At 45.6% G+C, this 17499-nt stretch overlaps 1 protein-coding gene across 1 annotated transcript in view; it reads right to left on the bottom strand.

Moving 5' to 3' along the window:
- The window catches only part of LOC106570772 (regulating synaptic membrane exocytosis protein 2), a 96542-nt gene extending 83604 nt beyond the window's left edge, over window positions 1-12938 (bottom strand). The window contains exon 1 of the mRNA XM_082961428.1: window positions 11896-12938. The gene's annotated coding sequence lies outside the window, so the exon portion shown is untranslated. The remainder of the gene's footprint in view (window positions 1-11895) is intronic.
- Window positions 12939-17499: the final 4561 nt, after the last annotated feature.

The following is a 17499-nucleotide window of genomic DNA, read 5'->3' as shown; positions in this document are numbered from 1 at the left end:
CATGTAAATGTGGCAGGGCTTGCAAACCATTACAGACTACAAAGGGAAGCCCAGCTTAGAGCTGCCCAGTGACACGAGCCTACCAGAGACCTAAACTACTTCTATGCTCGCTTCGCGGCAAATAACACTGAAACATGCATAAGAGCACCAGCTATTCTGGAAGACTGTGTGATCACGCTCTCTGCAGCCAATGTAAGACTTTTAAACAGGTCAACATTCACAAGGCCGCAGGACCAGTCAGAATGTGTATTGCAAGCATGCACTGACCGGTTGGTCAGCATGCACTGACCAACCGGCAAGTGTCTTCACTGACATTTTCAACCTCTCCCTGTCCGATTCTGGTGTACCAACATGTTTTAAGCAGACCACCATAGTCCATGTGCCCAAGAACACTAAGGTAACCTGCCTAAATGACTACCGACCCTTGGCACTCACATCTGTGGTAATGAAGTGCTTTGAAAGGCTGGTCATGGCTCACATCAACACCATTATCCCAGAAACTGATCCATCACGACTGGTCTGCCGACGTAAAAGCACATAGGGACTACAACAGACTTCTTCCATCGCGACGTCCCTCTAAGGCCCTTCTGCTAGCCTGCTATCCCCGGCCCGCTAGCTGTCTGAATCGCCGTGGCTCCAGCCCACCCAGCTACTCACTGGACCCAATGATCACTCGGCTACGCATGCCTCTCCTTAATGTCATTATTCCTTGTCCATTGCTGTTTTGGTTAGTGATTATTGTATTATTTCACTGTAGAGCCTCCAGCCCTGCTCAATATGCATCAGCTAAGCCTCTTGTCCCACCTCCCACACATGCGGTGACCTCACCTGGTTTAATTGATGTCTCTAGAGACAATACCTCTCTCATCGTCACTCAATGCATAGGTTTACCTCCACTGTATTCACATCCTACCATACCTTTGTCTGTACATTACGCCTTGAATCTATTCTACCACGCCTAGAAACCTGCTCCTTTAACCCTCTGTTCCGAACGCGACCAGTTCTTGTAGCCTTTAGCCGTACCCTTATCCTACTACTCCTCTGCTCCTCTGGTGACATAGAGGTTAATCCAGGTCCTGCAGTGCCTAGCTCCACTCCCATTCCCCAGGCGCTCTCATTTGTTGACTTCTGTAGCCGTAAAAGCCTTGGTTTCATGCATGTTAACATTAGAAGCCTCCTCCCTAAGTTTGTTTTATTCACTGATTTAGCACACTCCGCCAACCCGGATGTCGTAGTCGTGTTTGAATCCTGGCTTAGGAAGGCCACCAAAAATCCTGAAATTTCCATCCCTAACTATAATATTTTCCGACAAGATAATACTGCCAAAGGGGGCGGAGTTGCAATCTACAGCAGAGGTAGCCTGCAGAGTTCTGTCTTACTATCTAGGTCTGTGCCCAAACAATTTGAGCTTCTACTTTGAAAAATCCAGTTTTCCAGAAACATGTCTCTCACCATTGCCGCTTGCTATAGACCACCTTCTGCCCCCAGCTGTGCCCTGGACACCATGTGAATTGATTGCCACCCCATCTATCTTCAGAGCTCGTGCTGTTAGGTGACCTAAACTGGGACATGCTTAACACACCGGCCATCTTACAATCTAAGTTTGATGCCCTCAATCTCACACAAATTATCAATGAACCTACCAAGTACAAGCCCAAATCCGTAAACACAGGCACCCTCATAGATATCATCCTAACCAACCTGCCCTCCAAATACACCTCCGCTGTCTTCAACCAGGATCTCAGCGATCACTGCCTCATTGCTGGCGTCCGTAATGGGTATGCGGTCAAACAACCACCCCTCATCACTGTCAAACGCTCCCTAAAACACTTCAGCGAGCCGGCCTTTCTAATCGACCTGGCCCGGGTATCCTGGAAAGATATTGACTTCATTCGGTCAGTAGAAGGTTATTCTGGTTATTCTTTAAAAGAGCTTTCCTCACAATCTTAAATAAGCATGCCCCATTCAAAAAATTTTGAACCAGGAACAGATATGGTTCACTCCAGACCTGACTGCTCTTGACCAGCACAAAAACATTTCGTGGCGTACTGCATTAGCATCGAATAGCCCCCGTGATATGCAACTTTTCAGGGAAGTTAGGAACCAATATACACAGGCAGTTAGGAAAGCTAAGGCTAGCTTTTTCAAACTGAAATTTGCATCCTGCAACACAAACTCAAAAAAGTTCTGGGACACTGTAAAGTCCATGGAGAATAAGAACACCTCCTCCCAGCGGCCCACTGCACTGAGGCTAGGAAACACTGTCACCACCGATAAATCTACAATCATTGAGAATTTCAATAAGGATTTTTCTTACGGCTGGCCACGCTTTCCACCTGACCACCCCTACTCCGGTCAACAGCCCTACACCCCCCACAGCAACTTACCCAAGCCTACCCCATTTTTCCTTCACCCAAATCCAGATAGCTGATGTTCTGAAAGAGCTGCAAAATCTGGACCCCTACAAATCAGCAGGACTAGACAATCTGGACCCTCTTTTTCTAAAATTATCAGCTGAAATTGTTGCAACCCTGATTACTAGCCTGTTCAACCTCGCTTTCTCATCGTCTGAGATTTCCAAAGATTGGAAAGCTGCCGTGGTCATCCCCCTTTTCAAAGAGGGAGACACTCTAGACCCAAACAGCTACAGACCTATATTTATCCTACTCTGCCTTTCTAAGGTCTTCGAAAGCCAAGTTAACAAACAGATCACCGACCATTTAGAATCCCACCGTACCTTCTCCGCTATACAATCTGGTTTCCGAGCTGGTCATGGGTGCACCTCAGCCATGCTCAAGGTCCTAAACGATATCATAATCTCCATCGATAAGAGACAATGTTGTGCAGCTGTATTCATTTACCTGGCCAAGGCTCTCGACTCTCAATCACCACATTCTTATCGGCAGGCTCAACAGCCTTGGTTTCTCAAATGACTGCCTCGCCTGGTTCACCAACTACTTCTCAGACAGAGTTCAGTGTGTCAAATCGGAGGGCCTGTTGTCCGGACCTTTGGCAGTCTCTTTGGGGGTGCCACAGGGTTCAATTCTCGGGCCGACTCTTTCTCTGTATGCATCAATGATGTCGCTCTTGCTGCTGGTGATTCTCTGATCCACATCTACGCAGACGACACCATTCTGTATACTTCTGGCCCATCTTTGGACACTGTGTTAACTAACTTCCAGATGAGCTTCAAATCCATACAACTCTCCTTCCGTGGCCTCCAACTGCTCTTAAATGCAAGTAAAACTAAATGCATACTCTTCAACCAATGCTACCAGCACCTGCCTGCCCGTCCAGCATCACTACTCTGTTGTGACTTAGAATATGTGGACTACTACAAATACCCAGGTGTCTGGTTAGACTGTAAACTCTCCTTCCAGACTCACATTAAACATCTCCAATCCAAAATTAAATCTAGAATCGGCTTCCTATTTCGCAACAAAGCATCTTTCACTCATGCTACCAAACATACCCTAGTAAAACTGACTACCCTACCAATCCTTGACTTCGGCAATGTCATTTACAAAATAGCCTCCAACACTCTACTCAAATTGGATGCAGTCTATCACAGTGCCATCCGTTTTGTCACCAAAGCCCCAAACACTACCCACCACTGCAACCTGTATGCTCTCGTTGGCTGGCCCTCGCTTCATATTTGTTGCCAAACCCACTGGCTCCAGGTCGTCTATAAGTTTTGGCTAGGTAAAGCCCCACCTTATCTCAGCTCACTGGTCACCATAGCAGCACCCACCCATAGCACGTGCTCCAGCAGGTATATTTCACTGGTCACCCCCAAATCCAATTCCTCCTTTGGCCACCTTTCCTTCCAGTTCTCTGCTGCCAATGTCTGGAATGAATTGCAAAAATCACTGAAGCTGGATACTCATATCTCCCTCACTAACTTTAAGCACCAGCTGTCAGAGCAGCTCACAGATCACTGCACCTGTACATAGCCCATCTGTAAATAGCCCATCCAACTACCTCATCCCCATACTGTTACTTAATTTTTTTGCTCCTTTGCACCCCAGTATCTCTACTTGCACATTCATCTTCTGCACATCTATCACTCCAGTCTCTATCAATCCAGTGTTTAACTGCTAAATTGTAATTATTTAGCTACTACGGCCTATTTATTGCCTACCTCCCTTATCTTACATAATTTGCACACATTGTATTTATACTTTTTCTACTGTGTTATTGACTGTATGTTTTGTTTATTCCATGTGTAACTCTGTGTTGTTTGTGTCGCACTGCTTTATCTTGGCCAGGTCGCAGTTGTAAATGAGAACTTGTTCTCAACTAGCCTACCTGGTTAAATAAAGGTGACATAAAAAAATACATAAATAAAAAAAACTCTAGACCCACTCCAATTTGCATACCTCCCCAACAGATACACAGATGATGCAATCTCTATTGCAATCCACACTGCCCTTTCCCACCTGGACAAAAGGAACACCTATGTGAGAATGCTATTCATTGACTTCAGCTCAGCGTTCAACACCTTAGTACCCTTAAAGCTCATCAATAAGCTAAGGACCCTGAGACTAAACACCTCCCTCTGAAACTGGATCCTGGACTTCCTGATGGACCCCTCAGGGGTGCATGCTCAGTCCCCTCCTGTACTCTTGAATTGTTGCATTTTGTGCTTTGTTGCATTTTGTGCTTTGTTGCTCAGTCTGTATGCTACGCCATGCTTGTCCCATGTTGCTCTGCGTGTGCTCAATGCTCAATGATTGTCTGTATTGTAATTGTTTTTAATAACCTGCCCAGGGACTGCGGTTGAAAATTAGCCGGCTGGCAAAAACCGGCACTTTTACTAAAACGTTGATTAATGTGCACTGTCCCTGTAAAAATAAAAATAAACTCAAACTCCCTGTACACTCATGACTGCATAGCCAGGCGCGACTTCAACAACATCATTAAGTTTGCCAATGATACAACAGTATTAGGCCTGATCTCCGACAACAACGAGTCAGCCTATAGGGAGGAGGTCAGAGACCTGGCCGTGTGGTGCCAGGACAACAACCTCTCCCTCAACGTGAGTAAGACAAAGGAGATGATTGTGGACTACAGAAAAAAGAGGACTGTGCACGACCCAATTCTAATCGACGGGGCTGTAGTGGAGCAGGTTGAGAGCTTCAAGTTCCTTGGTGTCCACATCATCAACAAACGAACATGGTCCAAGCACACCAAGACAGTCGTGAAGAGGGCACAACAAAACCTATTCCCCCTCAGGAGACTGAAATATTTGGCATGGGTCCTCAGATCCTCAAAAGGTTCTACAGATGCACCATCGAGAGCATCCTAACTGGTTGCAACACTGCCTGGTATGGCAACTGCTCGGCCTCTGACCGCAAGGCATTACAGAGGGTAGTGCGAACGGCCCAGTACATCACTGGGCCAAGCTTCCTGCCATCCAGGACCTCTATACCAGGCGGTGTCAGAGGAAGGCCTTGTCAAAAATGGTCAAACCCACCCTAATCATAGACTGTTCTCTCTGCTACCGCACGGCAAGCGGTACCGGAGCGCCAAGTCTAGATCCAAGAGGCTTCTAAACAGCTTCTAGCCCCAAGCCATAAGACTCCTTAACATCTAATTAAATGGCTACCCAGACTACTTGCATTTCACCCCCTTCCTCTTTTACACCGCTGCTACTCTCTGTTGTTATCATCTATAGTCACTTTAATAACTCTACCTATATGTACCTCAACTAACCGGCACATTGACTCTGTACCGGTTACCCCCCTGTCTGTAGTCTCGCTATTGTTATTTTACTTTTGCTCTTTAATTACTTATTTTTCTTATTCTTATCTGTATTTTTTTTAAACGGCATTGTTGGTTAGGGGCTCGTAAGTAAGCATTTCACCTTAAGGTCTACACCTGTTGTATTCGGTGCATGTGACTAATAAAATTTGATTGGATTTGATTTGCTTAACTCTGCACACCAACGTGTTTCAATAGCTAGGCCTAACTCTCCACACACCAAACTGTTTCACTAGTTACACCTACCTTTCCACACCAACCAGGTTCACTAGCTAGGTGTAACTCTCCACTCTCTCCACACCAACCAGGTTCACTAGCTAGGTGTAACTCTCCACTCTCTACACCAACCTGTTTGACTAGCTAGGACTACATTTCCACTCTCTCTACACTACCCTGTTTCATCATCTCCTCTCTTTCCACACCAACCTGTTTCACAATCTAGGCCTAACTCTAAGCAGTCTCCACACCAACCTGGTTCACTATCAAGAAAACTATTTCACTTTCCTCACCAATCTGTCTCCCTAGCCAGGCCTAACACTCTACATCAACCTGTTTCATTAGATAGGCCTAACCCTCCATACAAACATTATTTACTAGCTAGGCCTGACTCTTGCACACCAACCTGTTTCACTAGCTAGGCAAATATCTCCACTCTCCAAACCAACCTGTTTCACTAGCTATGACTAACTCTCCTCACACTACACATCGACCTGTTTCACTAGCTAGGCCTAACTCTCCTCACACTACACATCAACCTGTTTCACTAGCTAGGCCTAACTCTCCACACTCTCCACACCAACACGTTACACTAGCTAGGATGAACGCTCCACATTCTCCACAACAACCTCACTAGCCATGCCTACCTCTACACACCAACCTGTTTCATTAGATAGGCCTAACTCTCCATACCGACCTTTTTCACTAGCTAGGCCTAACGCTCCACTTTTTTCATACCAACCTGTTTCTGTAGCCAGGCGTAAAACTCTACATCATCCTGGTTCACTAGCTCGGCCTTACATTCCACTCTCCACACCAAACTTTATCACAAGCTAGGTCTAACTATCCACTCTCTCCATACAAACCTGTTTCACTAGCTAGGCATAGCATAGCGCTACGTTCTCTCAACACCAACCTGTTTCACTATTTAGGCATAGCATAGCACTATGCACTCTCCACACCAACGTGTTTCACTAGCTAGTCTTAATTCACCACACTAACCAGTTTCTCTAGCTAGGTCTAACTTTCCACTCTCTCCGCACCAACCTGTTTCACTAGTTAGTCTTAATTCACCACACAAACCATGTTTAACTAGTTAGGCCCAACACTCAACGCTCTACACACCAACCTGTTTCACTAGATCGGTCTATATCTCCACCCAACCTGTTTTATTAGCTAGGCTTAATTTTCCACACCAACCCGTTCACTAGCTAGGTCTAACTCTCAACTCTTTACACCACCCTGTTTCACCAACTACACATAACTCTCCACTCTCTCCACCCCAACTTGTTTCACTAACTACACATAACTCTCCACTCTCTCCACCCCAACCTGTTTCACTAGCTAGGCTGAACTCTCCACTCTCTCCACCCCAACCTGTTTCACTAGCTAGGCTGAACTCTCCACACTCTCGACACCAACCTGTTTCACTAGCTAGGCTGAACTCTCCACACTCTCGACACCAACCTGTTTCACTAGCCTTGCCTAATTTTCCAAATCAACCTGTTTCATTAGCTAGGTCTAACTTCCCACACCAACCTGTTTCATTAGCTAGGCCTAACTTTCCACACCAACCTGTTCCACTAGCTAGGCCTAACTTTTCACTCTCCACACCATCCTGGTTCACGACTGGGTCGCATCTCTGGCAACCTAACTGATAGAATGTACAATCAGCCGGCTTGGGTAGCATCCCTAGGTTGTGTAGGGACAATATCTCGTGGAAAGTATGAATAAATTCATCAAAATAATGTTTTCAATGAAAATATATCAATCATTATTTGAATATGTTGGTAACCCGTTGTACAAAAGTGATAATGCCCTTGAAGCCGGTGTTTGGAGGATATATTTGGCATGGTTTGCCGGCCCTCGACTACGTCTTGGGTTTAACAACACCTGTGACTATATCGTCAGAACACCTGCTTCTTAGAGATTATTTTATTTTATTTTGAACCCTATTTCACCAGGTAAGTTGACTGAGAAAACATTCTCATTTACAGCAACGACCTCGGGAACACAGGGGAGGGGAAGGGGGACGAATGAGCCAATTGGAAACTGGGGGTGATTAGGTGGCCATGATAGTGTGAAGGCCAGATTGGTAATTTACTTCAACACTATACTTCAATGTCCAGCACTACACTTCAATATCCACCACTATACTTCAATATGTACAACTACACTTCAATATCCACCACACACTTCAATATTCACCACTATACTTCAATATCCACCACTATACTTCAATATCCACCACTATACTTCAATATCTACAACTACACTTCAATATCCACCACTACACTTCAATATCCACCACTATACTTCAATATTTTTAACTACACTTCAATATCCAGCACTACACTTCAATATCCACCACAATACCTCAATATCCACCACTATACTTCAATATCCACCACTAAACTTCAATATCCAGCACTACACTTCAATATCCAGCACTACACTTCAATATCCACCACTACACTTCAATATCCACCACTACACTTCAATATTTTTAACTACACTTCAATAACAATACCTCAATATCCACCACTATACTTCAATATCCACCACTAAACTTCAATATCCAGCACTACACTTCAATATCCAGCACTACATTTCAATATCCACCACTACACTCCAATATCCAGCACTACACTTCAATATCCCCCACTACACGTCGATATCCACCACTACACGTCAATATCCACCACTACACTTCAATATCCACCACTACACTTCAATATCCACCACTACACTTCAATATTCACCACTACACTTCAATATCCAGCACTACACTTCAATATCCACCACAATACCTCAATATCCACCACTATACTTCAATATCCACCACTAAACTTCAATATCCAGCACTACACTTCAATATCCACCACTACACTTCAATATCCCCACTACACGTCGATATCCGCCACTACACTTCAATATCCACCACTACACTTCAATATTCACCACTATACTTTAGATCCAGAAAACCACAGAGTACAGAAATATACCCTCAAACAACCATCCTACATCTTCAAATATCAGCTGCTATCACTGAACATCAATACTCAAACTAATCTCATCATAAATTTGCTGCAATTACTCATACACTATATTACCAAAAGTATCTGGACACCTGGTTGTCGAACATCTCATTCCAAAATCATGGTCATTAATATAGAGTTGGTCCCCCCTTTGCTGCTATAACAGCCTCCACTCTTCTGGGAAGGCTTTTCACTAGATGTTGGAACATTGCTGCGGGGACTTCCATTCAGCCACAAGAGCATTAGTGAGGTCCAATGGAGGCGAGCTTCACACCACTCCAGCCAATGCTTTAGCATCGAGCATGGTGATCTTAGGCTTGTGTGAGGCAGCTTGGCCACGGAAACCCGTTTCATGAAGCTCCCGACAAACAATTATTGTGCCGACGTTGCTTCCAGAGACAGCTTAGAACTCAATAGTGAGTGTTGCAACCGAGGACAGACAATTTTTACATGCTACACACTTTAGGCAGTCCCGTTCTGTGAGCTTGTGTGGCCTACCACTTCGCGGCTGAGCCGTTGTTGCTCCTAGACTTTCTTACTTCACTAACAACACTCACAGTTGACCGGGGCAGCTCCAGTAGGGCAGAAATTTGATGAACTGACTTGTTGGGAATGTGGCATCCTATGACGCTGCCAAATTGAAAGTCACCGAGCTCTTCAGTAAGGCCATTCTACTGCCAATGTTTGTCTATGGAGATTGCATGGCTGTGCGCTCGATTTTATACACCTGTCAGAAACGGGTCTGGCTGAAATAGCTGAATCCAATAATTTGAAGGGGTGTCCACATACATTTGTATATATAGTGTATGAAGGGGTGTCCACATACTTCTGTATATATAGTGTATGAAGGGGTGTCCACATACTTCTGTATATATAGTGTATGAAGGGGTGTCCACATACTTCTGTATATATAGTGTATGAAGGGGTGTCCACATACTTCTGTATATATAGTGTATGAAGGGGTGTCCACATACTGCTGTATATATAGTGTATGAAGGGGTGTCCACATACTTCTGTATATATAGTGTATGAAGGGGTGTCCACATACTGCTGTATATAAAGTGTATGTCCATCAGCAAAGTATGTCAAGTCTGTTGACATACAGGAAGTTTTTGTGAAATGTGACAAATCCTGACAGGTATGTCTACTCAATATAAACACATCAATCAACATTACCCCTTTAAAATGAGGTAGTGAGTGGTCCTGGGCCTGTTTGGGCCTGGTCCTGTAGTGAGTGGTCCTGGGCCTGTGTGGGCCTAACCCTGTAGTGAGTGGTCCTGGGCCTGTGTGGGCCTGGGCCTGTGTGGGCCTAACCCTGTAGCGAGTGGTCCTGGGCCTGTGTGGGCCTGGTCCTGGGCCTGTGTGGGCCTAACCCTGTAGCGAGTGGTCCTGGGCCTGTGTGGGCCTAACCCTGTAGCGAGTGGTCCTGGGCCTGTGTGGGCCTAACCCTGTAGTGAGTGGTCCTGGGCCTGTGTGGGCCTAACCCTGTATCGAGTGGTCCTGGGCCTGTGTGGGCCTAACCCTGTAGCGAGTGGTCCTGGGCCTGTGTGGGCCTAACCCTGTAGTGAGTGGTCCTGGGCCTGTGTGGGCCTGGTCCTGGGCCTGTGTGGGCCTAACCCTGTAGTGAGTGGTCCTGGGCCTGTGTGGGCCTGGTCCTGGGCCTGTGTGGGCCTAACCCTGTAGTGAGTGGTCCTGGGCCTGTGTGGGCCTGGTCCTGGGCCTGTGTGGGCCATAGCTCACAGATCACTGCACCTGTACATAGCCCATCTATAATTTAGCCCATACAACTACCTCTTCCCCTACTGTATTTATTTATTTATTTATTTTGCTCCTTTGCACCCCATTATTTCTATTTCTACTTTGCACTTTCTTCCACTACAAATCTACCATTCCAGTGTTTTACTTGCTATATTGTAATTACTTTGCCACCATGGCCTTTTTGCCTTTACCTCCCTTATCTCACCTCATTTGCTCACACTGTATATAGACTTATTTTTCTACTGTATTATTGACTGTATGTTTGTTTGTTCCATGTGTAACTCTGTGTTGTTGTATGTGTCGAACTGCTTTGCTTTATCTTGGCCAGGTCGCAATTGTAAATGAGAACTTGTTCTCAACTTGCCGACCTGGTTAAATAAAGGACTTGTTCTCAACTAGCCACCTGGTTAAATAAAGGTTAAATAAAATAGAATAAATACCCTGTGCCCAATAATATTTGTACCCTGTGCTGCTGCCATGTTATGTTGCTACCATGTTGTTGTCATGTTGCTACCATGCTGTGTTGTCATGTCCTGCTGCAATGTTGTGTTGCTACCATGTTGTTGTCATGTTGCTACCATGCTGTGTTGTCATGTCCTGCTGCCATGTTGTGTTGCTACCATGCTGTTGCCATGTTGTGTTGCTACCATGCTGTTGTCCTGTTGTGTTGCTACCATGCTGTGTTGTCATGTCCTGCTGCCATGCTATGTTGTCGTCTTAGGTCTCTCTTTATGTAGTGTTGTGTTGTCTCTCTTGTCATGACGTGTGTTTTGTCCTATATTTTTATTAAATGTATTTTTAATCCCAGCCCCTGTTCCCCGCAGGAGGCCTTTTGCCTTTTGGTAGGCCGTCAGTGTAAATAAGAATTTGTTCTTATTAACTGACTTGCCTCGTTAAATAAAATAACAAATAAAAAACTAATTTCCACAGCGTCCTCCCGGTGTGGTCTATAATCCGTCTTTGCTGCTCCGCCCCTTTAACACCCGGCCTGACCAGTTGGACTTTCCCAAAGCTGCTTTACTGTCCAAACTAGGGAGAACGACACAGCGGAAAATAAAATCTACACACACACACAGAGAGAACACACAGAAACCCCCTCTTTCTGTCCCCCAATACTCACAGAGATGGCTGAGCCGTACCCCATGGAGGGGCCAATACAGGGCCGCGTCAACACCGTCTCCTGCAGAACGCTGTCGCTGCTTCCCCCCGCTCTCTGTGCTCTTTGAAAGGGAGGTCATGCCTTATAATAACATACAGTAATCATTTATTCTGGTAAGCCGGCTCAAACACTCTGCCTTACACGATCCTACAGAACTACAGGAAGTTTCCCTTAGACTGCTGCCTGTCAGGCCTGACCTCTCTCTCTCGCTCTCTGGGTGCCTCTCTCTCTCTCTTTCTCTCTCTCTCTCTCTCTCTCTCTCTCTCTCTCTCTCTGGGTGCCTCTCTCTCTCTCTTTCTCTCTCTCTCTCTCTCTCTCTCTCTCTCTCTCTCTCGCTCTCTGGGTGCCTCTCTCTCTCTCTCTCTCTCTCTCTCGCTCTCTGTGTGCCTCTCTCTCTCTCTCTCTCTCTCTCTTTCTCTCTCTCTCTGTTTCTCTCTCTCTCTCTCTCTCTCTCTCTCTCTCTCTCTCTCTCTCTCTGTTTCTCTCTCTCTCTTTCTCTCTGTCTCTCGCTCTCTGTATGCCTCTCTCTCTCTCTCTCTCTCTCGCTCTCTGTGTGCCTCTCTCTTTCTCTCTGTCTCTCTCTCTCCCTCTCTCGCTCTCTCTCTCTCTCGCTCTCTGTGTCTCTCTCTCTCTTTCTCTGTCTCTCTCTCTGTGTGCCTCTCTCTCTCTGTCTCTCTCTCTCTCCTCCTGGTCTCTATAATGTATAATATCCACAGGGTTTCAGAGAAGAACCAAGTCAACAGGTCATTGGAAGGAGCCCAAGCACACCAAGAAGTCTGGCTTTTGGTTTCAAATTGCAATGATTCCGCGTAGTTAATCCAAATGAATCCCAAATCAGGAATTCCAGAGCCAACCAATAGCCAAGCGATGCAGAGGTTCCTTATGTCTCATAATGAGGATTCATCTCCAAGGCCTGAGCCTAACCAAGAGATATTTCAGTATTCCATAGGTCTGAGAAAGCCATTCACCACCATTTTCCTTGTGTTAACTCAGTGAGCAGTGGTGTCCACTACAACCTCTCTCAAGGGCTGTCCGACCGGCTGTCTCCTCAGGAAAGGAGGAGGGAGTTAGTCGGCTCACCACCAATCACTTCCAGTTAAGCTCTGTTCAGATGGCATTTGCCCAACGACATCTGATGACGACTTAAGCTGGTCAGAGTTAGTTATTGAGTTCCTTGTCTTATCTACTGTACTGTAGGGTTTGGGCCTTGTCTTGTCTACTGTACTGTACTGTAGGGTTAGAGCCTTGTCTTGTCTACTGTACTGTAGGGTTAGGGCCTTGTCTTGTCTACTGTACTGTAGGGTTAGGGCCTTGTCTTGTCTACTGTACTGTACTGTAGGGTTAGGGCCTTGTCTTGTCTACTGTACTGTAGGGTTAGGGCCTTGTCTTGTCTACTGTACTGTAGGGTTAGAGCCTTGTCTTGTCTACTGTACTGTAGGGTTAGAGCCGTGTCTTGTCTACTGTACTGTACTGTAGGATTAGAGCCTTGTCTTGTCTACTGTACTGTAGGGTTAGAGCCTTGTCTTGTCTACTGTACTGTAGGGTTACGGCCTTGTCTTGTCTATTGTAATGTAGGGTTAGAGCCTTGTCTTCTTTACTGTACTGTACTGTAGGGTTAGGGCCTTGTCTTGTCTACTGTACTGTACTGTAGGGTTAGGGCCTTGTCTTGTCTACTGTACTGTAGGGTTAGGGCCTTGTCTTTTCTACTGTACTGTACTGTAGGGTTAGAGCCTTGTCTTGTTACTGTACTGTAGGGTTAGAGCCTTGTCTTGTCTACTGTACTGTAGGGTTAGGTCCTTGTCTTGTCTACTGTACTGTAGGGTTAGAGCCTTGTCTTGTCTACTGTAATGTAGGGTTAGAGCCTTGTCTTGTCTACTGAACTGTAGTGTTAGAGCCTTGTCTTGTCTACTGTACTGTAGTGTTAGAGCCTTGTCTTGTCTACTGTACTGTAGGGTTAGAGCCTTGACTTTTCTACTGTACTGTACTGTAGGGATAGAGCCTTGTCTTGTCTACTGTACTGTAGGTTTAGAGCCTTGTCTTGTCTACTGTACTGTAGGGTTAGGGCCTTGTCTTGTCTACTGTACTGTAGGGTTAGGGCCTTGTTTTGTCCACTGTATTGTACTGTAGGGTTAGAGCCTTGTCTTGTCTACTGTACTGTAGGGTTAGGGCCTTGTCTTGTCTACTGTACTGTAGGGTTAGGGCCTTGTCTTGTCCACTGTATTGTACTGTAGGGTTAGGACCTTGTCTTTTCTACTGTATTGTACTGTAGGGTTAGGGCCTTGTCTTGTCTACTGTATTGTACTGTAGGGTTAGAGCCTTGTCTTGTCTACTGTATTGTACTGTAGGGTTAGAGCCTTGTCTTGTCTACTGTACTGTAGGGTTAGGGCCTTGTCTTGTCTACTGTACTGTAGGGTTAGGGCCTTGTCTTGTCTACTGTACTGTAGGGTTAGGGCCTTGTCTTGTCTACTGTACTGTACTGTAGGGTTAGAGCCTTGTCTTGTCTACTGTACAGTAGGTTTAGGGCCGTGTCTTGTCTACTGTAATGTAGGGTTAGAGCCTTGTCTTGTCTACTGTACTGTAGGGTTAGGGCCTTGTCTTGTCTACTGTACTGTAGGGTTAGAGCCTTGTCTTCTCTACTATACTGTAGGGTTAGAGCCTTGTCTTGTCTACTGTACTGTAGGGTTAGAGCCTTGTCTTGTCTACTGTAATGTAGGGTTAGATCCTTGTCTTTCTACTGTACTGTAGGGTTAGGGGATTGTCTTGTCTACTGTACTGTAGGGTTAGGGCCTTGTCTTGTCTACTGTACTGTAGGGTTAGAGCCTTGTCTTGTCTACTGTACTGTAGGGTTAAGGCCTTGTCTTGTCTATTGTAATGTAGGGTTAGAGCCTTGTCTTCTTTACTGTACTGAACTGTAGGGTTAGGGCCTTGTCTTGTCTACTGTACTGTAGGGTTAGGGCCTTGTCTTGTCTACTGTACTGTAGGGTTAGAGCCTTGTCTTGTCTACTGTACTGTAGGGTTAGGGCCTTGTCTTGTCTACTGTACTGTAGGGTTAGAGCCTTGTCTTGTCTACTGTACTGTAGGGTTAGAGCCTTGTCTTGTCTACTGTAATGTAGGGTTAGAGCCTTGTCTTGTCTACTGTACTGTACTGTAGGGTTAGAGCCTTGTCTTGTCTACTGTAATGTAGGGTTAGAGCCTTGTCTTGTCTACTGTTATGTAGGGTTAGAGCCTTGTCTTGTGTACTGTACTGTAGGGTTAGGGGCTTGTCTTGTCTACTGTACTGTACTGTACTGTAGGGTTAGAGCCTTGTCTTGTCTACTGTACTGTAGGGTTAGAGCCTTGTCTTGTCTACTGTACTGTAGGGTTAGGGCCTTGTCTTGTCTACTGTACTGTACTGTAGGGTTAGGGCCTTGTCTTGTCTACTGTATTGTACTGTAGGGTTAGAGCCTTGTCTTGTCTACTGTACTGTACTGTAGGGTTAGGGCCTTGTCTTCTTTACTGTACTGAACTGTAGGGTTAGGGCCTTGTCTTGTCTACTGTAATGGAGGGTTAGAGCCTTGTCTTGTCTACTGTACTGTAGGGTTAGAGCCTTGTCTACTGTAATGTAGGGTTAGGGTATTTTCTTGTCTACTGTAATGTAGGGTTAGGGTCTTGTCTGCTGTACTGAACTGTAGGGTTAGGGTCTTGTCTTGTCTACTGTACTGTAGGGTTAGGGCCTTGTCTTGTCTACTGTACTGTACTGTAGGGTTAGGGCCTTGTCTTGTCTACTGTACTGTACTGTAGGGTTAGGGCCTTTTCTTGTCTACTGTACTGTACTGTAGGGTTAGGGCCTTGTCTTGTCTACTGTACTGTAGGGTTAGGGCCTTGTCTTGTCTACTGTACTGTACTGTAGGGTTAGGGCCTTGTCTTGTCTACTGAACTGTAAGGTCAGAGTCTTGTCTTGTCTACTGTACTGTAGGGTTAGGGCCTTGTCTTGTCTACTTTACTGTAGGGTTAGGGCCTTGTCTTGTCTACTTTACTGTAGGGTTAGGGCCTTGTCTTGTCTACTGAACTGTACTGTAGGGTTAGGACCTTGTCTTGTCTACTGAACTGTAAGGTTAGAGCCTTGTCTTGTCTACTGTACTGTAGGGTTAGGGCCTTGTCTTGTCTACTGAACTGTAAGGTTAGAGCCTTGTCTTGTCTACTGTACTGTAGGGTTTGGGCCTTGTCTTGTCTACTTTACTGTAGGGTTAGGGCCTTGTCTTGTCTACTGAACTGTACTGTAGGGTTAGGGTCTTGTCTTGTCTACTGTACTGTAGGGTTAGGGCCTTGTCTTATCTACTGTACTGTAGGGTTAGGGACTTGTCTTGTCTACTGTACTGTACTGTAGGGTTAGGGCCTTGTCTTGTCTACTGTACTGTACTGTAGGGTTAGGGCCTTGTCCTGTTTAGTGTACTGAACTGTAGGGTTAGGGCCTTGTCTTGTCTACTGAACTGTACTGTAGGGTTAGACCCTTGTCTTGTCTACTGTACTGTAGGGTTAGGGCCTTTTCTTGTCTACTGTATTGTAGGGTTAGGGCCTTGTCTTGTCTACTTTACTGTAGGGTTAGGGCCTTGTCTTGTCTACTGAACTGTAATGTAGGGTTAGAGCCTTGTCTTGTCTACTGAACTGTAGGGTTAGAGCCTTGTCTTGTCTACTGTACTGTAGTGTTAGAGCCTTGTCTTCTCTACTGTACTGTAGGGTTAGAGCCTTGACTTTTCTACTGTACTGTACTGTAGGGATAGAGCCTTGTCTTGTCTACTTTACTGTAGGTTTAGAGCCTTGTCTTGTCTACTGTACTGTAGGGTTAGGGCCTTGTCTTGTCTACTGTACTGTAGGGTTAGGGCCTTGTCTTGTCCACTGTATTGTACTGTAGGGTTAGAGCCTTGTCTTGTCTACTGTACTGTAGGGTTAGGGCCTTGTCTTGTCTACTGTACTGTAGGGTTAGGGCCTTGTCTTGTCCACTGTATTGTACTGTAGGGTTAGGACCTTGTCTTTTCTACTGTATTGTACTGTAGGGTTAGGGCCTTGTCTTGTCTACTGTATTGTACTGTAGGGTTAGAGCCTTGTCTTGTCTACTGTATTGTACTGTAGGGTTAGAACCTTGTCTTGTCTACTGTACTGTAGGGTTAGGGCCTTGTCTTGTCTACTGTACTGTAGGGTTAGGGCCTTGTCTTGTCTACTGTACTGTACTGTAGGGTTAGAGCCTTGTCTTGTCTACTGTACAGTAGGTTTAGGGCCGTGTCTTGTCTACTGTAATGTAGGGTTAGAGCCTTGTCTTGTCTACTGTACTGTAGGGTTAGGGCCTTGTCTTGTCTACTGTACTGTAGGGTTAGAGCCTTGTCTTCTCTACTGTACTGTAGGGTTAGAGCCTTGTCTTGTCTACTGTACTGTAGGGTTAGAGCCTTGTCTTGTCTACTGTAATGTAGGGTTAGATCCTTGTCTTTCTACTGTACTGTAGGGTTAGGGGATTGTCTTGTCTACTGTACTGTAGGGTTAGGGCCTTGTCTTGTCTACTGTACTGTAGGGTTAGAGCCTTGTCTTGTCTAC

This window comes from Salmo salar, chromosome 14, assembly GCF_965601325.2.
Source record: "Salmo salar chromosome 14, fSalSal1, whole genome shotgun sequence".
NCBI classification, from domain to species: Eukaryota; Metazoa; Chordata; class Actinopteri; order Salmoniformes; family Salmonidae; genus Salmo; species Salmo salar.
This window is presented reverse-complemented; position numbering and strand designations above follow the sequence as displayed.